The following is a 26,517-nucleotide window of genomic DNA, read 5'->3' on the forward strand; positions in this document are numbered from 1 at the left end:
GCTATTGTAAAGTAGTACAAGTTATTGGATTTGTATAATCCACAGTATAAGTCAGTGAGACTTCCATTTGAGCAGTGAACTCTAGGCACTTGGCCTTCCTGCATGTGCAGGCCCCCTTTTGTAAGTAATATTCTCTTATTGGCTAGTAAGACAATATTGTGGGTCACAAATCCCACCGAGGTTTTTCCCACACTGGATTTCCTCATTAAATCATTGTGTTATGGTGTGTTTCTTATGTGATTGCTTTCATTTCTATTTACTACATTATTTCTTGCATACTGATACACTGTTATAATATGCTCTACATGTTTTAAGTTGAGAAATTCTAATGACCGGTCAGATACTGATTCACCCCCCCCCCCTCTCAGTATCTATGGGAATCCTAACACAAGCTTCGGTAGCACATAGGGGTAACCTTCAAATCCATAGCACTGAACAAAAGTGAAGTTTTGACATGAGTACCAATCACCCTAATTGTGATTAACCTTTGGATTTTCGTGCTCATGAGGCCTAAGAAACTTCTTTGCATCCTTAGAAAATGATCCCTATAGAGGTTCACCAAAGAGAAAGAAAATTAGCTTTACAAAAAAAATTTCAAATTTGAGGTAATGAGAATTTACATATCTGTAATTCCAGAGAGAAACCCATAAGTGCACTAGTTGATCCTTTCCATTCTTTCCAATTGTATTTATATTCAAACCTTCTAACCATAACCCTCTAAATCTCCCATAAAATAAAATAATATGCATTAACAATGAATAATGCTTGAAATGCTTGTCTGGATTTTCTTTCAAGTTCATGAAGCCTTTATGAAGTCTATCAACCAGGTATGAAGAAAAATCAAAAGCTCTAGGCTCATGTCTCTGAATATCTACTGCTAAAACCAGTGGTCCTATGTTTTCCACATCAGGAGCTTCAACTCCTCCAACCTGACCACATGCCATATATGTATACTGTAAATATTTCTTAAAAATAGCCATATCATAAGGAGGACCATCTTCCTCTATGAGCCTCCCCTTCTCTGCTTTGTGAATAGCAAGGTTCCAACCCTAGTATGTAGTATCCATTTTTTTGTACTCCTCTTCCAAATCCACTAAAGACAAGGTCACATTCGCCTCCAGATCTACTGCAAAAACTTACTAAATTGTGGCTACTGCAAAGTGAACTAAAGCAATCCTGTCAGGCAAAAAAATGCATCGCTTGTTTGTATCATAATGTCTTACTAGGAGCTTTAATAAATCAATATTTACAAAGACATTAGGTACCACGAGTTTACCTATATTAGTACTCCATGGGTTTGAAATTGGCATGGGCTCACCCCTACAGAAGTAATGAAAAAGAAACAACTCGTGCCCTCACACTGTTGTGGATACATCTCCAATTTCTCTGTATCTGTCTTCCAACTAGTCACGAATAGGAAAATTCACCTTAGCTCCATGTGACCTAGCTCTTGGAGAGCTCATCTGATCTATCATGTCTTGATTTAATTTCCTTCAAGCCTCACTGACTTCACCCTTTGATTTTTTTGTTGTGCTACTTGGTATTTCAATGACCTTTCACTTCCCTTTTGAGTTTGACCCTTTCATCTCTGCAAATTCTTCTGCTCTAGGCTCAACAACTCAAAATATTTCTTAATGAACACCTGATAACTTTCTGCAATAACTTTGTGTGAAATGTTGTTATGCAAAACTAGCTATATATCCCCAAGGAGTCCAATCTTGTACATAATTACTACAATCTTGATGGATCTGCTTCATGTGGCATCAGACCTACTCAATGGATGCATTTAATGGAAGCCATTTTGTCAGTTTTTCACATCAAGACCTCCAACAGCTAATCAACGAGACTTTTCCCGATGATTCAATTGTTTGGAATCATTTGTTATGGCTTTATTGCTTCTTACCTTTTGATTGACACAAGCTATCCTAACCAACTTATCAGGTCTCGGGATAGCAACTTTTTCCTATCTCGATGGGCACTCCTTCAGTTTCAGCTTTGCTTTTTATTTTTATGATCCATCGGCGTAACTCTCCCTGATGCATCCACCTTCAGTTTTATTTTACTTAACCCATTAGGTATTGACATAGTTCATTTTATCCCTCTGATTCCCCGACGATCTCAATATATCAATTCACATTCTGACTAAGTTGTTGGCATTCTATACTCTTATGAGAATAGATGGTGTTGTCATTGATGGCAACCTTCTGGCAACCATCTAGCAACCTTCTATCATTCATCTGGTAAGCCACCGACATTTACCGGCACCGACATAGACATCTACATACACCGGCAGGCACTTCACTAGCAGCAGCAACAATGCATACCGACACCCTAGCCAATAGGGAATAAGCTTTTGTTTATTGTTTTTAAATGTAATTATCTTTTGTAAAGCTGACATGGTATATTATAATAGACTCATATATGTATGAGATCTTATAAATCATTTTGTAATAATGAATGAATAAGGAAATAAGAGAAGGAATGAGCGAATAGGAAGGATGATATATGCGAATGCATAAGGCAGATTTTGTATAAGGTTTTGGTTGGAGAATGAGCTTAAATTGGTATTGAACCTAGCATAGTTGATGCTGATTTGAAGCAGTACATTCTATTGGATTTTGATAATCCATTTTGTAAGTCAATGTGACTTCTATTTGAGCAGTGAGCTCTAGGAAGTTGGCCTTCATGCATGTGCAGGCCCCTCATTCTAAGTAAAATTTATTCATTGGCCAGTGAGTAAATATTGTGGGTCACAAATCCCACTGAGGTTTTTCCCACACCGGGTTTCCTTGTTAAATATCTTGTGTTATGGTGTGTTCTTTATGTTGTCTCTATTGTTCTTATTTGCTGCATTAATTCTTATTTACTGGTACACTATTTTGGGATGCAAAGTTCTTAATAAGTTGAAATATTCCACTAACCAGTTAGATATTGATTTACCTCCCCCCCTCTCAGTATCTTTGGGACTATCATTAATCCTAACAATTGGTATCAGAGCCTAGTCCTTTATTTTGAAAACCCTAACAACTTGAGGAAGATTTTGACACCGGTACAGATGGAGAACTTAAGAAAACAATTGGAAGGAGCTCTTGCAGATTATGATGCAGAGAAAGTGAAGAATATCAAACTTGAAGATGATCTAAGGACTGCATAGGAATTCATTCGAGCACTTCAAGATAATTACACTATAGCTCAAAATAAAATAAAAGAACTTCATGAGAAGATGCAGAAAGATGATGATAAAAAGGAAACTCTTAATGAACTTGTGAACAAGTTGAGACAAGAAAACAATAACATGAAAAATGAAATGCAAGATATGATTATGAGGTTTTGTAAAGACATTGAAGATAGAAAGAAGAATGAAGATGACTTGACTAGGAGACTCAATGATGTTGGAAATGAAAATCTAAGACTCAGTTATGAAAATGATATGTTAAAAATAGATCTGATTCACATACAACATGACATATCTGATCTTGTGAGACAAAAGGGAGTTCTGGAAAATGAGTTGGCTACTGCAAATCAACATAAAGAGAAATTCAAGAAAAGTTTAGAGGAACTTGATGATATGCTGAAAAGTCATAAACCTAATGGAGATACTAATGGACCTGGATTTGAAGTTGGAGAAAGTTCTGGTACTGCAAATAATCATGATCACAGTAAACTAGTAAGACAACCTAGTGCTTATAAATTTAATGGCAAATGCTTTAACTGTAACAAGTATGGTCATAGAGAAAATCAATGTAGATTTAGAAACAATCAGAACATTAATGCACCCACCGAACAATGTTCCAAATGCAACAAAGTTGGCCATAATTCTGAAAACTGCAGAATGAATGTGAGATGTTATGTTTGTGGAAGATTTGGGCACTTATCTAATCAATGCAGAACACAAACTGGAATAGGTTATGGAAAAGCTATTTAGAAGAATAAAGTGACTTGTTATGCTTGTAACAAGATTGGACATATTCTGGGAGGACCCCTGGCTTTTTGATAAACCCTTGACTGAATTCAATGAATGGGCCCCCTTTGCTCCCTCCTGTATTAAAACTTTTGGCTCCTTAGTTGCTGAGTACTAGTCTGGTAACAAATGGAAAAACATTGAAAGTATCCACCCTAGCCTTTCTAAGCTCAAGATTCATCTGTCTTCGGTCTGGCTGAATAAAGAGGAAGACTCTCTTATTTGGAAACATGAACCTAAAGGTTCTTTAACTATTTCTTCTATGTATTGTGTCCTTTCCTCCATCCCTCATGGTAATTCTTATTGTTCTAAAGCCTGGATTAAGGGTCTTACCCCGAAAATCATTTTTTTCTACTGGACCATCCTTCAAAATAAGATCTTGACCCTAGACAACCTTAAGAGCAGAGGCTTTGCCTTCCCTAATAGATGTGCTCTGTGTCTTCAGGAGGAAGAGTCTGTGGACCACCTGGCCATTCACTGTTCCTATTGTGCCTCAATCTGGGAAAGATTTCTTAAGAGTTTTGGCATTGATTGGGTGTTTCCTAACACTATCAGTGAACTGTTTTCCTCCTAGAATTTTCATTGGACTAACTCCTTCTTGAGATATCTATGGCAGTTATCTCTCCCTCACATCTTGTGGGGATTATGGAAAGAAAGAAACAATCATATCTTCAGAGACCAATCCCTCAATCAAGACATTGTGTTCCAGAAAATTCAATGGGTGATTGTGGAAAATGTTGGGATCATTGAGGGTCCTTGTTTCTTGAACAACCCATTGGAATCAAGCATTTTAAGCTCATGGAATTTGAAGATTGATGACAGTTCTAACCCCAACCAAAATAAAAGACTTGAAGCTAGATGGAAAACCCCTCCTTATGGTTGGTTCAAAGTTAACTTTGATGGTGCAAAAAAAGTTAACCCGGGCCCAATAGGTTGTGGAGCTATTCTCAAAGATGATAAAGGAAACTGCAAGGAAATGGTTGTTGTCCCTATTGGAAGCCAAAGAAATCATAAAGTTGAAGCTATGGCAGCACTCCAAGGTTTAATCCTTGCTAAAAAATGGAATTTCCCTAACTTATGGCTTGAAGGGGACTCAAACAATATCATTAAATGTCTTAAGGGGACCTCAAAGCCCTCATGGTCGATCAACAGTATCATTGAAGCTACTAAAGACCTTATCAGCACTTTTAAAAAATGTTACATATCCCACATCTACCATGAGGCCAATGACTCTACTAACTGGGCTGCTAATGCGACAGTTAACAAGGATGAAATAATTACATGGATGGGAGAACAAGCACTCCCTGAAAATGTAAAATTAATCATTTTCAAGGACCGATACATAAGCACTCCAAAGATTTTTGATGGACAGAATAATAATTAAAAGGTTTAATTGGAGTACTTCAAGTTATTATACTAATGAGAGCCTCATTTATCATAATACTCTTTTCATCAATTCCCACGCTTTCTGGGTTAAGTTGATAGTTTTGAAAAGCTTTCTGGCTAAATCATTCTGCAAGTTTCAAAATCCAGCTCTTAACAACGAAAATATGGGTGGTAATAGGAGGCGATATGAGCCAAGTAACTGCAAATAATGGAAATAGAAGGAGGAGGTCTAGAGTATACTACAGAAGGGTGGTTTCTCAAAATTCATGGAGAAACTCCATGAATGGGATGGCACGGTTACCAGTTTTTTCTGCAAAAACTAGAGAAAGGGTATGCTGAAAATGGGAGACCAGATTGTTGAAATTGACGAAGACCTTATTGCCCAAGCCACGGGCCTTAGAAGGGAAGGATGCAACTTCTATAGAGATAGGAAAGTCAGTAAGGAGGCCATCGACAGATATCTAGAGACTGAGAAGGAGAAAAAATGCCTGGTGAAGTTAAGTAAAACTTACTACCCATGTAGGGCTTTTGTTAAACCTTGGTGGGATGTCCTCTTTGTTTTAATGCGCTACATTACATTAGATGGTAGGTTTACAAAAGTTTATGGGTGCCATTTCATCTTGCTGAACCATTTTAGGCACGACGAGAAGGTTAATTTTCCTTATTTTCTGCTCTGCTCGATGAATGCCACCATTAAGGCCTACAAAGATAACCCTATGGGGGACACTGCCATGCACCAAGGCTTAATGGTCCTCATTTATGACCATATCAAGGCCAATCAAATTGTCCACATGCAGCCCTCTGTAGAGTCTAAGGAGGATGGGTTTGACTCTACCTTTTTAGTGGATGAGGAGACTGACAGTGACCTATCGAGCTATTCCAAGGAAAGCATGGATGTTTTAGATTATGAAATTGGAAAGAAGAGGAAACACATTAAAACAAGACCTTCTTCCTCCAAGGGTAAAAAACCTAAAGGCAGATTCCAGATTAGCCTTCCTCAGAGGAGGAGGTCTCTGAAGACTCAGAGAAGGAGAATCCTCAAGGATCACTGAAAAAGAAATCTAAAGTACACACCCAAACCAAAAATAAGCACAAGAGGAATGAGGAGAACGTCAAGGTGCTAGAGGTTTATAAGCAGGAAAGGACCTCGGAAGCTGAATAGAACCCGAAGAAGGTGACCACGGGTGAGGTTCTTAGGGCTAAAGACACTACTACTATTCAGGACACCCCTAAAAAGGAACATGAAACCCCTGGCAAGGTTGATCCTCCCCATAACCCTCCTCCAGAGGGTATGCAAGGTTTCATGGACACTATGGAGTGCACAAGAAAGTTGTCGACGACAACAAAAAACTCAGTAATAGAATTCAGATTTTGGAAACCATCAACACTGGGGAAGGGAAGACCATGGTGGATTACATAGAGGACCTGAAAAATACCATCAGAAAAGCTAAAAACATAAGAGACTCCTTCAACCCCAGGTTTGAGAAAATTGAGAAAGATTTGCTAGAAAGGAAAAATCTTGTTGATGCTAATGAACAAACTATCTTGGACAATGCTAGTAAAGTCAGCAAAATTGAGAAGTGCCTGAAGAGTATTGCTGAATAGAGCTTAAGCATCCTAAAGATTTCTACCAGCAACACTAACACCCTCATCAGCAAACTGGATGAAGAGAAGGAGATCCTGGATACTGAATTGGACACTGAAGGTACAGGGGAAGCTCAAGGACCCAGAACCCGGACTAGAGGTAAAAAGAAAGAAAAGAAACCCAATAAGGACCTGGAAGATATCAAAGCTATTGGGGCCACCTATGACTAGCTGGTGAAGAAGGTGGAGGATCTGCTGAAGACTATAGCTGTGTAGCGCTTTCCTTGTTACCTTGCTATTTTTTTCTATGTTGTCTTTTTGGTTTGCTAGCCTTTTTGTCAGTCGTTCTATTAGCGGTTCTTATTCTCTGGACTTTTAATGTCTTATCTTACTCTATTATGTTAAAGGTTTCGGGTCCTTAAAACCTATTTTTCTTAATTAATCAGAACAAGATTGGACATACTACAAAATTTTGTAGAAGCAAGACTTCACCGACAAATAATAAAGGATCCAGTTTGAAAGGCAAAGAAAAGGTAGATGAGGTAAAGCAAGAATTTTCAAAACAATGGATTAGGAAGAAAGATCAAAATGTTGATGAGATTGTTTCTTCATTGGTAGAACAAAGTATTACTCCACTGGCAGAAGATTCTTCATCCAACTGAGAAGTAACCCTTTGGGGGTATTGAAACAAATTGAATATCCTGCAGATTACCCTTGGTCGATGGTGAGAAGATAGATTTCTTCTTTACCTACAGATGTGTTAAGTTTTCACTTAACCGACAAGCATTTAATGCGGTTGTTGAAAGAAAAGTCAATATAAATCATCCATTTTCCCTCATTTTTTATTTACCGAGCATTCAAATTAGCAGAGAGCACAAAATCTGAGCAAATGCATTCAAAGAGAAGGTGTGAAGTGATTTCTTTCAGGCATTCAGATATTACCAGATAGCTTAAGGTATTTTTCAATGGCTTCTTCTTCTTCTCCTGAATTTATTGCAAACCCTACTATCATGGAAAATGTAAAATGCCCTAGGCCCGTGTTCAAAATTATTCCTGAAGTAGCTAAGCAAGATGATTCCATAGGTGCACTTTCAAAGATTCCTAAAGGTGTAGCTTTTGCTGAAGACGCTAGGATATACATTCATTGCAATATTGAAGAATTAGGATCTAAAGAATTGCTGAAAATGTTTAGAACCATAATTTGTGATGAAATGGAACTATCAAACCCGAGCACAAGATTGTGGAGACTTTAGGTTTTGTGGAAATTTTGAATATCCCTGAATTTCTAGAAGAAGTTGTGAGAATTGTCCTAAGTAGGGCACATGGAGAATTTCTATGGTTGGATTTTGTCTGCAAGATAACCCGACAAGAAATTAGGGCAGTAACTGGTTTATCCTCAATTGACTGCAGACCTAACAAAAAAAAGAAGGTTCCTAACAACAAATTCATGACCCTAACTAGAGCAACATCTGATAGTAGATCCCTAAGAGTAAATGACATCAAAGACATCAATGTGAGATTCATAAGCATGGTTTTAGGTTACAAGACTACATATGCAAATAGACTTAATTTATTTTCTAGTCTTTGCATTAATAGTGCTTATGAAATGGTCAACAATAATGCAATGATTGATGTGTGTGAATGGCTGAAGGATGAACTCATTGATAATTTGAAAAAGATTAAAGGAGACAAGAAAGGGACATTTCGTTTTGGTAATCTCTTAGTATGCTTAATGTTGTATTTCACTAAGGAAATTCCTAGTATAGGACAAAAAGACTTTGGATATGACACACTGGTAGGAAAACAATTACATGAAGCTTTCACCAGCATGGGTACTACAAAGAACAACAACATAACTGAGTACTTTAAATATTTTCAAGCCAAGATGAAAACCAGAGAGAGACTACCACAAAGTGTAGTAGATAAATATGACAAAGAAATTTGTTTTGTAATAAAAAAGGATGAAACATGGATGAAAGTTGTACTTCCTAGAACTGTATGGGTAACTGAAATGGGATATGAGGTAGATCTGAACATTATTGAGACTTATGCTAAAGCTTTGTTAGAAGCACCAAGAGAACCAACAGAAAAAGTCTTTGGTAGTGCTGAAACAATTGAGAGTGGTGTACAAACAATGAAACAAAGGAAGAAAATAGAAAAGTATATAAGAAAAGCATAAAAATAGGTAAAGGAAATAAAAGAAAATATTATGAACTTTACTGGGATAACGGCTAGTGACCTTGAAGGACTGCAAACAGAGGCACACATTTCACTGGTTGGCACATCTTCTCGATTTGATAGTGACAAGCCTACAAAATTCAAAAGAGTTGAGAGGAAGAGAAAACCTTCACCGGTACCATCTCCTTCACCCAAAAGAACTAGGACTTTAAGGAAGAAACAACAGGTAGTAAGGCAACTGGCTAAGAAACTAACTCTTAAGAAGAAACAAAAACTAGTTATACCTCCATTGGATAATTTGTTGAATAAAATAACTGATGATGGAAATTTGGCTAATGTGAGCAAACTGTATAACACATTCTATGATTCAAACAAGGAAGGCATTGAAAATAGTATAATTTTACATCTGGATATATACAAGAAAGTTTTAATTGAAGTTGTGGATGACTTGCCTAGTGAACTATATAGAAGATTAGATGCAAAGAGGATTGCAGTAATGGGACTGGACAAGAAACTTAAAGTTGAAAAACTTCTAGCTATACATCCGGTTAACTCAAGAGAGGAGATTGATGACCTGATTTGTGAAGCTAACAAATCTATTTTTGCTAGTGGTCACCAGCAAGTAAGTTTGATGGCAGGTAGAGTAAATGAGATTGCAAAGGAAACTATTGATAAATGAGATATCTTTTTTGTGGAAAAGGAAAACAAAGAAGAATTGAACAGGCTGAAGAAAAAATTCAAAGTATATTAGAAGGATAAAGACAAAGGGAAAGGAAAAATTGGTGGAATACAGAATATCAAGATAACTGACAACTTACCACCACCTTTGGACACTGCATCGGTACATACTGATGATCCATCGGTTACTGACAGTGTAGGTATAACACATGATGACACTAATCGTGAATCTAAAATTCTATTCACCATGAATGTTGATACTCAGGAAGTGAACATTGTTGTGGACAAGGATAGTACAAAGGTTAAGGATGATATTGTTGATAGTGGAAACATTGTTGAGCAACCAACAAAGATTGTTGAGGTTGAGATCCAAACAGAACAAACCGAACCTATATCAGTTATTGAGAAAGAAATAGTAGGTTTTGAGGAGAAATTGGAGAAATTTGAGAAAGAAAAGGAAAAGATTAAGGCTAATGCTAGAGAGCTTAAGTATAAACTTGGTCCTAAGTTGGACAATCTTATTTCTCTAAGAAATGAAACATCTAAGGCATTACTTCAAGGAGAAAGATCACTGGAAGAGAACGTGCATCATCTCACCAACATGATCCAGCAGACTGAGGCAACCCTAAATGACAACAACAAATTCATGCAGAGGTTAAATTTGGTTTTGGCAGACATATTTCAAATTGTAACCAACTCGTTACAAACTTTGAGGTGAAATTTTTGCACTCGTTTGACTATTTTTGACAACCTTTGTCATTGATGTCAAAGGGGGAGTAGTGGAGAGATAAAAATGATTATTCAGAAGAGATCCTCTACTCAGGGGGAGTACATCATTTTGGTAACTTTTTGGACTTTAGTTTTTGGAACAGTTTTTTGGATTTTTCTCATGAGTGTTGCCATCAATGACAAAGGGGGAGATTGTTGGCATTCTAAACTCTTATGAGAATAGATGGTGTTTTCATTGATGGCAACCTTCTAGCAACCATTTGGCAACCTTCTAGCATTCATATGGTAAGCCACTGACAGTTACCGGCACCGGCATAGACATCTACATACACCAATAGACACTTCACCGGCAGCGGCAACAATGCATACCAACACCCCAGCCGACAGGGAATAAGATTTTGGTTATTGTATTTAAATGTAATTATCATTTGTAAAGCCGACATGGTATATTGCAATAGACTCATTTATGTATGAGATCTTGTAAATCATTTTGTAGCAATGAAGGAATAAGGAAATAAGAGAAGGAATGAATGAATAGGAAGGATGATATATGTGAATGCAAAAGGCAGATTTTGTATAAGGTTTTGGTTAGAGAATGAGCTTAAAGCGCTACTGAACCTGGCATAGTTGATGCTGATTTGAAGCAGTACATTGTATTGGATTTTGATAATCCATTTTTTAAGTCAGTGTGACTTCTATTTGAGTAGTGAGCTCTAGGAAGTTGGCCTTCATGCATGTGCAGACCCCTCATTGTAAGTAATATTTATTCATTGGCCAATGAGTGAATATTGTGGGTCACAAATCCCATAGAGGTTTCCTCAAATAAATATCTTGTGTTATGGTGTGTTCTCTCTGTTGTCTCTATTGTTCTTATTTGCTGCATTAATTCTTATTTACCGGTACATTGTTCTGGGATACAAAGTTCTTAATAAGTTGAAATATTTTGCTAACTAGTTAGATATTGATTCACCCCCCCCCCCCCTCTTAGTATCTTTGGGACTGTCATTAATCCTAACATAAGCTCTTTGCATTATCGGCATAACTCACCCCGAAGAACTCTTTGCAACTCACCATCCACCCTAACAGTTCTATCGGGATTCGACATAGCATAAAATTTCTTATCTCAATGTCCTGATGAGTCTTCACTTAATGCTACTTTATCGGTATAATTCACACCGGTATATCCATAGGAACTTTAATCTTCATCAAGGGTTGGAATAGCCTTTTTCTATTCCTCTCGAAGTCCCGATGAGTCTCCGATACATTTTATGCTTTACACCTTCGAGTCTATTTTATCGAGATAGGTAATACCGATGGTTCTGCCTTCTGATTCTCTATGCCATCGGGGATCAGCCTAACTATTTTTGCACTATTCTGATATGGTCCTTTTTCAAATGGGCCTACCTTCAGTTCCCTTCAACTATCAGGTATCAGGATAGAGTTGTTTCATTATTTTCGATAAGCCAATACATGCCGATAGAAAATATCCACCTTCTGCCTTATTGGAACAAGCTATCCCGATGGTATGATTTTTTGAGAGCATGCACCGTACTAAAGATTACTTAAGTGCCCCAATGAATCTGCCCTCTAATTTCTTGGTATATGTTATGTCGATAATCGTTCTTTTTCTTGCCAATGCTATTTCATCAGGACTACTTATGTCGATAATTGAAATTTTTCAATTTTGAACAAATGAGCCACCCACCTTGAATATTAGTGATCCCAATTATCCCAAAGGGTCTGATACATACTAGAGAACAATCTTAGATTATACCATAATGACTTCTCTATTGATTAAATGCTTCCATACTGGATTTCTTGTGTAGTCTATACTTAGTGCATGCCCTTAGTGTGCCCAAGTGATATCTTGTCATTCCTGAAACAACTGATCCTTAGAGAACTTTACTTGTGCTAATAAGGTTCCTACACATGCAAACCCACAATAAATGCTCATATGATAAAATAAAAGGCCTCCATATAGCACAAAATATTTTATAAAAATATGTGCTAATAGTGGCTCTTTTTGGGGATGTATGTTCTATTTAAGGACAACAAGATCCTAGTTATCTCTAGAAAGAAAACCAAAAATAAAAGTTGAAAATTGAAAGCAAAAAGCAATTTAAACTGTTATGATGAAAAAATACTTCCTGCTCATCAAGAGAAACAATGCTTAAGATATAGAGCATGAACTGGGAACTCCTGCACTTGACCATCAGTATCCTTCAGGTAATAAGAATTTTCTCCACCCTTTTCTGAAATGATAGAAGGTCCTAGCCAAAGTGCATTAAACTTTCCATGCTTCCCTTTATCCTGATGTTTGGCATTCCATGTTAACACCCATTCTCCTTCCTCAAATGACCTGTCACATGCTTTCTTATCATGTAAAGCCTTTACCATTTGTTGTCTTTGCAATTTTCTTTCTTGAGGTTCTTTTCTACATTCATCCAACTCGACCAACGCCACCAATCTGTCCCCCATAAAGTTTACTTCTTCTGAAAATTCCTCCATAACAAATTTATAAAAAGGGAGTAGATTACTCAAGGGCAACCGTGCTTGTTTGCCATATCTCATATGGAGAAAACCCTATGGACTTCTTGACTGTCACTCTATCATCCCATACTGCTAAGACCAATTTTGAATCCCAAGCCTTCTTGTTATTACCTGTAGCGTCGTAAATTGTACGCACTTGCTAGGGTGGTACAATTTCACACCTAGTTTAGCACCTGCCTTGGCGCATTTTGCATTTTGCATTGCATTTCCCCTTTAGCACTTAATTATGAAACTAATTAGGTCTAAGATTCTATTTCATCATCTTCCACATCATAAAGTTGGGCCCTTTCATTAAAGCCTGCCCTTTTCATTTTATTCCTCCAATACATCATTCAATCAAAAACCCTAATTAAGTCCTATTTTGAACTTGGGGGCTTGATTTCAGGGGTCAAAACATCTTGAAGTCACCAGTAACTTTGAGATTCTCTCTAAAATCATCATATCCGACGACCCTAAAAATTTGGTGAAAAGTTGTCGGGACCATGGCGCCCGGAGTGCACACGGTCTCGGACATTTTTCCCAAAATTTTGGGAGCACAATCCAATCATAAAATAAAGCTTAACCCCAAGAAATTGGTGGGAGATTCAATCTCTAGGTTGGCCAAAAGTCAAAATTATGACCTAGGGTTTCATATATAAGAGCTCTCTTTCTTCATTTGAAAGGATCCGGATTTTTGATTTCAAGACCTCATATGTAGCGAAAGAGCAGATCTTTGAAGACTTCAACAACACTCAACATCCATCCACCAAGAATTCATCAATTTCATTCATCCATTTAGGGCTTTGAAGGCATTGAAGAGCAATAAGGGATCAACGACTAAAGATTGGCTTGTACCCCTCCCTTGGGGTTGGGTATGACTTCATGTTGTTTTCATGTCTTTGCATAAGCTTCAATATATCTTTTATTCATGCTTTAGATCATTTTGCATCTTGATTTGGAGCATTTACATTATCATTTACAATAAATTAGGGTTTACTTTCTAGGTTGCTCTAGTTTTCTTACTTGCATTTTAGGATCTTGCACACACACAAGGTCTGCACATACAATACTTTTACAATACAACTTGGCTATTCATGGAGGTGGAAATCACCGAAGTGGGGGTTTGACTAAGGAAAAACCCTATATAGCGGCCCACCACACCTTTTCAGATATAAGTGCAGATTTCAGGATTCAGACGATGCCGCAAGTTGCAGATCCGACGGAAGCAGACCGAGATAGACCTTCACACCAAGTTGCAGAGAAAAAGACTATGACAGGGGCGTGGGGCACCCTAGTCCTACCAGGATAGGGGCGTTGGGTGCCCTGGTCCCTGGGACAGAGGCGCTGGGTGCCCTGGTCCTCCTGACAGATAGCAATTTTCAACATTTCTGACAGCTTTCTGGAGTGCAAAATAGCAGTTTCCGGGACAGTATCAGGACAGTGGCACCCGCGCCCCTGTCCCGAACATTTTCATTCCAATTTTGACTCTAGGTACGCATCTGCATTCTTGTTTTGTCCTTGTGTTTATAGCTCTTCATTGTTTAATCTTAATTCTGCAATCTTGCTATTGGTTCATACTTGTACTTTGGGGTTAGGAATTGAACTTGCATCTTTTTATCTTTCAATTACAACAAAGGAATAGAAATCCTAATAGGTAGCCCGTGGCTCTCTCTTTCACAAAAAGAAGTAGCCAATTGTGTGATACCTCTAGGCTCTTTCGTATTCCATAATGTGTGTCAAAAGGTAGGATTAGGGCATGTTAACCTAGTCTCGCTTTTTCCCGTACACATTTTGGTGAACCTGACGTGAAACTATCATTGCTTCCTCTTGCATTACATTTGTTAGATCTAGATCTAGATTTAGTGTGTTTCATTTAAGTTTCATTTTTCAATAAAAAAACAAAAAAAAAAAAAGAGAAAAAAAGAGAAAAAAAAAAAATAGGGAAAAGAAAGAGTGTTTTTCTTTGTATTGTGTGTTTAAGTTTTATGCAAAATGTCAGATTTTTATTTGCAAGATGTTCATGTTTATGATGATGTATGGAATTATGATTATGAGTATAGCCAAGATGAATTAGATGAAGCTTTGGATGAGTTTTTGAATCCTAGAGATACCAAACCTTCATTTTACCAAAAACTCATAAACCTTGTTACTATGCCATTTAGGTGTGATGAGAAAGATAAGTCGAATGATTCCTCTCAAGGGTACATTCCTATCAACTCTTCCACTAAATCTAGTAACATGGTTGTTTTCAATAATCCCCTTTATGAAGAGATGTCTCCTTTTGAATCAAAAGATAAACCTTTTAATAGCTATGATCATGCTTTGTTGGATGATGCTCTTGATGACTTTGTGGCTTTACCGAAATCTTTAAACAAGAACAAGACTTCTAAGTTAGTTAACATGATAAACCTGAATGAGCATAATAAGCCTCTCTTTGAAGTCCAAGGTGCTTATCCTTCTCCCACCTTTCAAGTTCCTAAATCACCTCTCCTTACTGTCCAAGGAGGGTATGATCATGATTCCTTTCTTACTCCGAATAAACCTATCATCACTGTGCAAGGAAGAAAACCTATAAGTCCTTATAGTTATACCAAGCAATTAACTAGAGAGAGTTATCATGTGGTTGCCCATACTAATCATACTAGGAATAATAGGCAGCCCAATCCTCCTCCTGTTATTCTAGTTTCTCTTCCCAATCCTTAACCAATTCTTTCGCAAGCTCCACGTATTTCACAAGTTATGGGTAAGGAATATGATCTCATAGAACAACTTAAAGTTACCCTTGCTAAGATATCCCTTTGGGATTTTATCCAAACTTCTTCCGCTTATCATGGAATGTTAGAAGATGCCTTGAAAGATTTGAATGTTCCTCCACCTAATACAGCTAGTAATATAGTGTCTTTAGTTAACTCTGTGATGAATCCTAAAGCTCAAATTGTGTTTACTCAAGATGAATTGCCTACTAGTGAAATTCAACATCAATATGATCCCTTGATGATTGTGGTTATCATAAATGACACCACTATAAGATGAACACTAGTAGATAATGGCTCTGGCCTTAATGTGTGTAGCATTAATCTATTGCATAAGATGAATGTGGATACATCCCTTATTGAGCCTGACTCTCATCCCATTCGAGGCTTTGATAATGTGGCTAAGTCTTCATTAGGTACTATCACCTTACCCATCATAGTGGGACCTATTACTTTGCCTACTCCTATCCATGTTATGTCGGGAAATTTAACATACAACTTGTTATTAGGGAGACCTTGGATTCATAGCATGCAAGCTATCCCCTCTACATTGCATAGACAAATTAAATTTATCTATAACAATAAGACATATACCTTGATAGGCGATACTAATTTTCAAGCTTGTTTGCAAACATCTACTTCTAAAGGGAATCCCTCTGAACCTTCCTCTTCTAGTGATGACTCTCTACCTATGGATGAGTCATCACCCTTTGATGATCAAAATTATTTGGATGAGTCTGAAGAAGATTCTCCTCAACTTGAATCTACACATGAAAAGGCTTTTGATCCTAAGAAGGTTCTCACAGAAGACGATTGGGGATCTAATGACTTTAATCCCACCTTTGTAGGTGAGTATAGGGTTCCTCCTAGAGAGTTTAAAGTTAAAAAGAAGGAAGAAATTAAAGATCAATCAACCTCGCCTGAACCTATGAACAACAATTTTGTGGCCGCTTCTCAAACTTCTCCTCACACATCTAATTCTGAAGAATTTGATTCTTTGTCTTATGAAAAACCACCTCCTCTTTCTAAAATGGTTGATTGTTATGGTCATGGTTTTCATATTTTAGCTAAGTATGGGTATAATGGAAATGGTTGTGGCACTCATGAACAAGGGATAAAGGTTCCTCTAGGGAATAATCTTTGTGATGAGACATTTGGACTTGGTTTTAATCCTTACAAGCGCACTAAAGCTTCCAAGAGGCCCTGTATTAGTGTGAATGTTATTTCTACATCTCTACCAATGAGACACCCTGAGTATATTGATGGGGATCCTTCGTGTGCCTATTCTTTGGATGTCTTCCCTACCGATGATGCTTTAGCTGAGTTCTTGGGAGCATATGACACTCTTCCTCATTATCATCACAATAGGGGATTTCCTTATTGTTTGAACATCGAAGCTTATTTTGGAAAAGAGATTGATAATGATAAGATTGTGGAAGAATTCCCTCAATTAAAGGATACTCCTCAACAAAGTAATCTTCTCATAAGTGACACCATTGATGTTAAGATGGATCCTTGCAAGGAAGAAAAATTTATTAAAATTGGAAAATTTTTGGATGAAGAGGAACAAAAACAATATGTAGATTTATTGCATGAATTCCCTGAGATCTTTGCTTGGACATACTCTGACATGCCTGGTATAGATCCTAAGATTGTTACTCATAATATTGTCTTAGTTCCCGATGCTAAGCCCATGAAACAAAAGATTCAAAAAATGATTCCTAAGGTAGCTCTGCTTGTTAAGGCTGAGATTGAAAAATTATTGGAGGCTGGATTTGTCCACCCTATTGATTATTCCCCGTGGATTTCAAATATTGTCGCTGTGGCTAAACCGGATAATAAAATAAGAATGTGTACCAACTTTCAAGATTTAAATAAGGCTTCTTTAAAAGATGATTTCCCTCTCCCAAACATTGACATGATAGTTGATTCTACAGCAGGACATGCTTTGTTATCCTTCATGGATGGTTTTTCAGGATACAATCAAATTTTCATTAATCCTCAAGATCAATTCAAAACTGCTTTCACAACTCCTTGGGGTACGTTTTGTTGGGTAATGATGCCTTTTGGACTTAAAAATGTCGATGCAACTTATCAACGAGTGATGACCCTTATCTTTCATGATTATATGCATAAGATTTTAGAAGATTATGTTGATGATATTTTAGCCAAATCCACTCTTCGTATAGATCATATTAAGATCCTTCGTCAAATCTTTGAAAGAATTCGTAAATATCACATGCGCTTGAATCCCCAAAAATGTGTTTTCGGTGTGGATAGTGGAAAACTATTGGGATTCATAGTTTTGCATCATGGGATTGAGGTGGATACTGAGAAAATAGATGCTATTGTCAAAATGCCACCTCCTAGAAATGTGTCTCAACTCAAAAGCTTACAAGGAAAGATTCAAGCTATCCGTAGGTTCGTATCTTAACTTGCGGATCGTACCTTTCCTTTTACTCAACTTCTCAAAAAGGATATCACTTTTCAATGGAACAAAGATTGTCAGCAAGCATTTGAGGATTTAAAAGTATATTTGGCTAATCCTCCTATCCTTCAACCTGCCGAACCTTCTAAACCCTTTCTTCTTTATACAGCTGCTTCCTCTCATGCTCTTGCAACATTATTGGCACAACGTGATAAAGATGGTAAGGAATGTTCAGTTTATTATATAAGTCGTACCTTACTCGATTATGAGACTCGATATTCTGTGATAGAAAGACAATGCTTGGCCTTGGTGTTTGCGACTCAGAAATTAAGACATTATCTTTTAAATTCAGAAGTCCACATCATGGTAAAGTTTGATCCTTTGAAGCATCTTTTCTCTAAAACTGATTTATCAGAATGCCTAGCTAAGTGGGTTATGATAACTGAATTTGACCTTAAATTTGTTTCACAAAGAGCAATTAAAGGGCAAGCGTTGACCGATCACTTAGTTGAGGCCCCTTCACCTTTCTCCTTCCCTAACCCTAAGTCTTTTCCCGATGACTTCATTCTTTGTACAGAGAAAGATGAAACTTGGGAGTTATATTTTGATGGCTCTAAGTGTCGTACGGGATCAAGGGCAGGTGTTGTTCTAATTTCTCCTACAAAGAAATCCATTCCCTTATCTTATCATCTAAATTTCCTATGTAACAATAACATTGCTGAGTATGAGGCTCTTATAGCGGGAATAAAAGTAGCCTTAGCCTTGAATATAAAGTACATACATATTTATGGAGATTTGCAATTGATTATAAGACAAGTAACAGGACTGTATCAAGCAAAACAAGACAAATTATCACAATACAAAGACCTTGCTATCTCTTTGTTACAAAAATTTGATTCTTATACCATGGAACCCGTTCCTTGAAAAGATAATCGACATGCAGATGCAATGGCATGTGTGGCTTCTCTTGTATCTTTAGAGGACCCTGTGGTTGATCTTAAATTTGTTATTCACAACCTTATTTCTCCAGCTATCATAGACGATTCTAGCTTGGTGACATGTTGTGACTTTATAGACTCAGATGAATGGTATTCGCATATCGTAAGATATTTGACTGATGGTACCTTTCCTGATTCTACCAATAGGAACACTAGGGCTAGAATCCGCAAGCTGTCTGCTAGATATATCATTCTTTCTAATGTTCTTTACTGAAGGGGTTATAACGGTCTTCTCCTTCATTGTCTTAACAAATCGGAAATCCCCGTTGCTCTTGAAGAGGCACATTCAGGTGCCTGTGGGGGGCATTTTGGAGGCAAATCCTTAGTTCAAAGATTTCTTCGTATGGGATACTATTGGCAAACTATGCAGAAGGATTCTTTTTCATTTATTAAGAAATGTCATCAATGTCAACAACACAATAATCTGATTCATGCTCCTGCCCAAGAACTTCATTCTCAAGTAGCTTCTTGGCCTTTCTCCACATGGGGGTTGGATCTCATCAGTAAAATCTCTCCTCCTTCATCTCAAGGACACACCTTCATTATAACTACAACAGATTATTTTACAAAGTGGGTAGAAGCTGTTCCCCTTCATTCTACTACTGCTGAAGTGATTTGTCAATTTCTTCTAGAAAACATTATTTCTCGATTCGGGATACCTTCCACTATAATCTCAGATAATGGGACATCATTTAAGAACAAGGACGTGAAGAAATTCCTCGAGAAATATCATATCAAACATCATTTTTCTACACCATACTATCCTCAATCAAATGGTCAAGCCAAATCATCCAATAAGATAATTGAACAAATTCTTCGCAAAACCATGAATAAGCATGGTAAGGATTGGAGTACTCAGCTAATCTATGCTCTTTGGGCCTACCAAACGAGTGTACGAATTGCTACAGGAACTACTCCTTATAACCTTGTTTATGGTGCTGATGCTATTATGCCTTTAGAGTTAGAGATTCCATCACGTAGAGTTTCTCTCAAAGGTATAGTAGATGATGACTCTTATAGAGAACAAAGACTTCAATAGCTTGAGATGCTTGATGAACAGCGTATAAATGCTCTTGAGCATATTCAATCGTATCACAAAACTCTACAACGAAGCTATAATGATAAGGTTATTCAACGTTCCTTCTCAGTAGGTGACTTAGTTCTCTATGAGAATCAGCGCAATGTGAATGCCTTACCTAAAGAAAAGGGAAAATTTAGTCCTAATTGGCTTGGACCATATATCGTTATTGAAGATTATGGATGAGGTGCTTACAAAATAGCAGATGTAGATGGTATGCCTCTTAAAGAACCTATAAATGCTATGCACTTGCATAGATACTATGCTTAATTCATCATTCCCTACCTTTCATTTCATCTTTTTTCTTTTTAGTTCTTCAAAATTGGGTAATATGTTAGTATATCCTGATTAGAGCAAATAGAATTAAATGATATTGTGTTTAATCTATATTGCTTCATTCTAGACAAGCGTGTTTCTTCACTTTATAGTTTGTCTTGAATTCATTTATGTAAATTGCAAAAGATTTACATTTCCATTATGCTAGCATATTATACAATGTCTTTATGTGTTAAGGAAAATCGTATCATGTTGTGTTTAAGTTTAAAACTAAATCACATTAGTTATATGATTCTTAGACTTAATGCATATTTCTTCTCTATCATCAATGTAGTACTTGATTAAATATTTTAATTAAGTAACACATGTATCAATTTAATCATGGAGCATTGAGAAATCAATCACATGGAAATTAAATTCAGAATATACATGTACACCTACCAAATGTATTAACTTTAATCAAAGAAAAATATACATTGTTTTAGGCATTAAAGATAACACCTTTGAGACAAAGAGAAGCATGTATATATATATATGTGTGTGTGTATCAGGTTTTCATATACAAAAGTAGGTCACTATACATCCAAAATGTGACCTATCCTACATCATGAGATCATCTCCTATCCCTAGGGCTAGTGGCTAGAGAGTGACGACTAGATGCTCCCTCCTGATCTAGCCATGAAGGTGGACCCATAGGTGTATAGCGTGATATAGACCGTGAATGACTCTGAGAAGAACTCCTACGATCCCTATCCATAAGGATCGCGTGATACGAGGAAGCCTTGGCCTGAGCTGCTGCTAGATCACGCTGTGCCTACTGAAGGTTCTCTGATAGAACTCTCTCTCTCTCCCTCCATATGTCCACCTGTACTCGAAATGGGGAAAACAAGTCCTCATGCCGACCTGCGTTCCCCTGAGGCCTATAAGAAATCTGTGAGGAACTAGGGATCTATGCCATTGTGGAAATATCTATCACTGCTTGCTGAATCAAGGAATGCCACTACTACACATTAGCTATAGTGGTAGAATAGATTTTTGTATTAGTACCATTCTATATCATCAAAACATTAATCAATCAATATAAACCTACTATACCTGGATCTCCCTCGCACCAATAGGGATCGATATATGGTAGCATCTGTGACTGGGAACTACTAGGCTCCCCATGCTCAAATAATCTGTGCACAATGGGTGTAGGTTGGCCCGTACTAGAAACAGGTCTCTGTATCGCCTTATGTTCCCCCTTTTGGGGAATAAGAGGAGGATCCAAGGCTACGATATCATCTCCTGAATGGTGGGGAGCTGCATCTGACTCCTCCTCATCATCTCTATCCTCCTCCTCCTCATCATCCTCATCCTCGTCTGCATCCTCACCTGCATCCTCGTTCTCCTCATCTCCATCTGTGTCATCCTCCTCTCCCTCCTCCTCCTCCTTGGCACTGGGCTGATCTCCTATGGGTGGATTAGGATCTCTTGACTCCTCATGACCCTCTCCCTCCTCTGGCTCCTCCGATCTAGATCCCTGATCCTCATCTCAGTCTCCATGTCTCCATGGGCCTGGATGGCCTGTCAAGTAATCTGGTGGAAAGATAGGCCCTGGGTATGATCTCACAAACCATGAGAGATACCTGCGCTATGCTCCAGGCTCTGCGGAGTAATCAGTGACCACATCTTGATCAGATCCCTCTATATCTGTAATCTCAATGTCATCTATCATAGGTCTCACTACTGCCCTGGGTCTGGGAAGGACTCGCGAGTGTCGAGTATAGATGGGTACATCGGCTAGAACACACTGCTCTAGCCCAAACTGCCTCCGTACTCGGTCAAAGTAGAATGGGACTATGATATGTGAGTATCATACTCGCAGTAGGCGATTCCTCTATAAGCATGCTAGCTACCTCTCCATCCCATCCCATCTATGCATCCGCAGATATGGTCTCCATACTATCACCTCAGCTGTCAATCTATCAAATATCACTCTCCAACATAGTAGATCCCCAAATCTCCACTCGCTGGTAAGTGGATAAGCAAACACCCTAGGTCACTCGCTAGCCGTACTCAATGGATAGCTGATAGGCCTGGTGCATGTGAAGTGCTCAAATATCCACACTTGCAGAAGTGTGCATGTCATCAAGCTGCAACCCTGTCCAAAAATGTACTCCTCGAGGTCATGATAAAGATGTGCAAGCATACTTTGACCCCAAGCATATACTCTCCTATGTCTCTCCATAGCTTTGATGCACCATTTGAGACCCCCATGCATATGCGTAACTCACCGATTAGGGCAGACGGCTAGTGCAATGATGGCAACCATAAGACATCTCACAAGGGGCACCTCTCCTGTAGGATGTAAGAGCTAGCTGACCATGATGCAACCTCTCATCTCACTTGGCATGACTCTCCCTATGCAGTATACCTATTCCCTCTGATGGTCCTCCGCTGACTGATCAGTCACATATGTCACAGTAGCTCCTCTGATAGGTAGACGAAGTATGCGGTACACATCCTCAAGTGTACCCGTCATCTCTCCTACTGGGAGATGGAATGAACATGTGTCAGGATCCCGTCACTCCATAAGTGCCATCAGCATAGCAAGATGGAATTGAATGGCTGGCATGAGGATCGCATACCATAAACCCATGATCGACAATGCATCCCTCTCTGCCTGAGTCAGCTGAGGAATCTGATCTCGTAGACTGCGAAGAAACTACCCCGTAGTATGCTCTCTCATGTATGGGAGACCCTGCAATGCAAAAACATAAGTGTAATCAGTACTCAATCATCAAAATCATTCACACCAACTGTCAAACATTGTATGTTAACCCTGACATCCCTCGCCAAGTCCTGGTTGGGACCATGGCACCCTGAGAGGACCATGGCACCCTTTTAGGGACCATGGTGCCCTGAAGGGGACATGGTGCCCCACAGGGACCATGGCGCCCTGAAAGGACCATGGCACCCCACAGGGACCATGGCGCCCTGGGTGGGACCCAGGGTCAGCTTCCAGGGCCCGCAAACGATCACAAAAAGTCAAAGTCAATAGAAATGTAGAAAGTCAAAGTCAAAGTTCAGTCAACTCACCTCATCCAGTGGCTCGTCATCGATCACGGCCTATCACATGATCTCAATCCTCATGGGATGCTCCGGTCATCGTGAAGGCATGATGATAGCTATGTGGGCTCTGCTGCAATGAACAATACTCAGAAATCAACAAAGTGACAAATGCAATTGTCACTTTCAAGGTATATATTTTCATTCCTGTATTTTCAAAACCCTAATTTTCCTCTATTACTCATTTCATCATAACTTGAGTTCGGGAGATGTGATTTTTGAACCGTTTATTGCGTAGGAATCATATTTTTGTTCCCCTACTTCCGGGATGTTCCAAAACATGCTCTGATGAAGCCTCTTTAGTGAACATCCCTCATCAATAATCTCTAACACAATCTGTCGTAAGTAAACATGCTATCCTATTTCAACTCCCTAATAAGCAAGCTGAAACAGGGGGGGCATATAGCTACTCACAAATTTCATCACTTTCCTTAGTAAGAATTAGGTGATTTTGTGATCTAACGTGTGTTTTGTAGGGTGCGGTTGCTAACTGTTTACTGCAGATACCGCTGGGGGCTTTGTCCGCTGACTTATGGATATATCCTTTTTCAAATAATGTTTACTTTTCTGTACTTTAGCTTGCATATGCACGTAGTACTCATATGACCACTAAAGTGGGGGCTAAATGTAGCATCGTAAATTGTACGCACTTGCTAGGGTGGTACAATTTCACACCTAGTTTAGCACCCACCTTGGCGCACTTTGCATTTTGCATTGCATTTCCCCTTTAGCACTTAATTAATGAAACTAATTAGGTCTAAGGTTCTATTTCATCATCTTCCACATCATAAAGTTGGGCCCTTTCATTAAAGCGTGCCCTTTTCATTTTATTCCTCCAATACATCATTCAATCAAAAACCCTAATTAAGTCCTATTTTGAACTTGGGGGCTTGATTTCGGGGGTCAAAACATCTTGAAGTCACCTGTAACTTCAGGATTCTCTCTAAAATCATCTTATCCGACGGCCCTGAAAATTTGGTGAAAAGTTGTTGGGACCGTGGCACCCAGAGTGCACACGGTCCCGGACATTTTTCCCAAAATTTTGGGAGCACAATCCAATCATAAAATAAAGCTTAACCCCAAGAAATTGGCAGGAGATTCAATCTCTAGGTCGACCAAAAGTCAAAATTACGACCTAGGGTTTCATATATAAGAGCTCTCTTTCTTCATTTGAAAGGATCCCGATTTTTGATTTTAGGACCTCATATGCAGCGAAAGAGAAGATCTTTGAAGACTTAAACAACACTCAACATCCATCCACCAAGCATTCATCAATTTCATTCATCCATTTAGGGCTTTCAAGGCATTGAAGAGCAATGAGGGATCACCGATTGAAGATTGGCTTGTACCCCTCCCTTGGGGTTGGGTATGATTTCATGTTGTTTTCATGTCTTTGCATAAGCTTCAATATATCATTTATTCATGCTTTAGATCATTTTGCATCTTGATTTGGAGCATTTACATTATCATTTACAAGAAATTAGGGTTTACTTTCTAGGTTGCTCTAGTTTGCTTACTTGCATTTTAGGATCTTGCACACACACAAGGTCTGCACACACAATACTTTTACAATACAACTTGGCTATTCGTGGAGGTGGAAATCACCGAAGCGGGGGTTTGACTAATGCAAAACCCTATATAGCCACCCACCACACCTTTTCAGATATAAGTGCAGATTTCAGGATTCGGACGATGCCACAAGTTGCAGATCCGACGGAAGCAGACCGAGACAGACCTTCACACCAAGTTGCAGAGCAAAAGACCAGGACAGGGGCATGGGGTGCCCTGGTCCTACAAGGATAGGGGCGTTGTGCACCCTAGTTCCTGGGACAAAGGTGCTGGGTGCCCTGGTCCTCCTAACAGACAACAATTTTCAACATTTCTGACAGCTTTCTGGTGTGCAAAACAGCAGTTTCAGGAGCAGTTTCCGGGATAGTATCAGGATAGTGGTGCCCGCACCATCGTCCTGAACATTTTCATTCTAATTTTGACTCTGGGTACGCATCTGCATTCTTGTTTTTTCCTTGTGTTTACAGCTCTTCATTGTTTAATCTTAATTCTGCAATCTTGCTATTAGTTCATACTTGTACTTTGGGGTTAGGAATTGAACTTGCATCATTTTATCTTTCAATTACAACAAAGGAATAGAAATCCTAATAGGTAGCCCGTGGCTCTCTCTTTCACAAAAAGAAGTAGCCAATTGTGTGATACCTCTAGGCTCTTTCGTATTCCATAATGTGTGTCAAAAGGTAGGATTAGGGCATGTTAACCTAGTCTCACTTTTTCCCCTACACATTACCCAACATCCTTTTGATAATCTTCAATAAGTTTTTATTGCTAGATTCTGCTTATCCATTTCCTTGGGGATGATAGGGTGATGAATAGGAAAAAGTGATGCCATAATTTTCATAGAAATCAAAGAGCTCATTGGATCTGAAACACATCCCATTATCTACCATAATCTTTCGAGGCACCCCAAACCTAGTCAAAATGTTTTCCAAAAGAAACTTTATCACAACTTTGTTGGTAGCCTGTCTTGTGAGAATGGCTTCAACCCACTTATTAAAATAATCAGTAGCCACCAAAATCTCTCCTATGAAGTCAATACCCCACATCTAGAATGGTTTCTCTGTATGCATGGGTCTAAGAGGAATGGCTCCATTATACTTGAGCTTTCTTGAAAACTTTTGACAAGCCTCACATTTTTTGATATAAGTATGACAATCCTTGAAAACTTGAGGCCAATAATAACTGGTATTAAGAATTTTATGAGCAATTTTTTTAACTGAGAAATGGCCTCCACATACACCTTCATGTAAATCTTTTAA

This window comes from Cryptomeria japonica, chromosome 3 (assembly GCF_030272615.1).
Source record: "Cryptomeria japonica chromosome 3, Sugi_1.0, whole genome shotgun sequence".
NCBI lineage: Eukaryota > Viridiplantae > Streptophyta > Pinopsida > Cupressales > Cupressaceae > Cryptomeria > Cryptomeria japonica.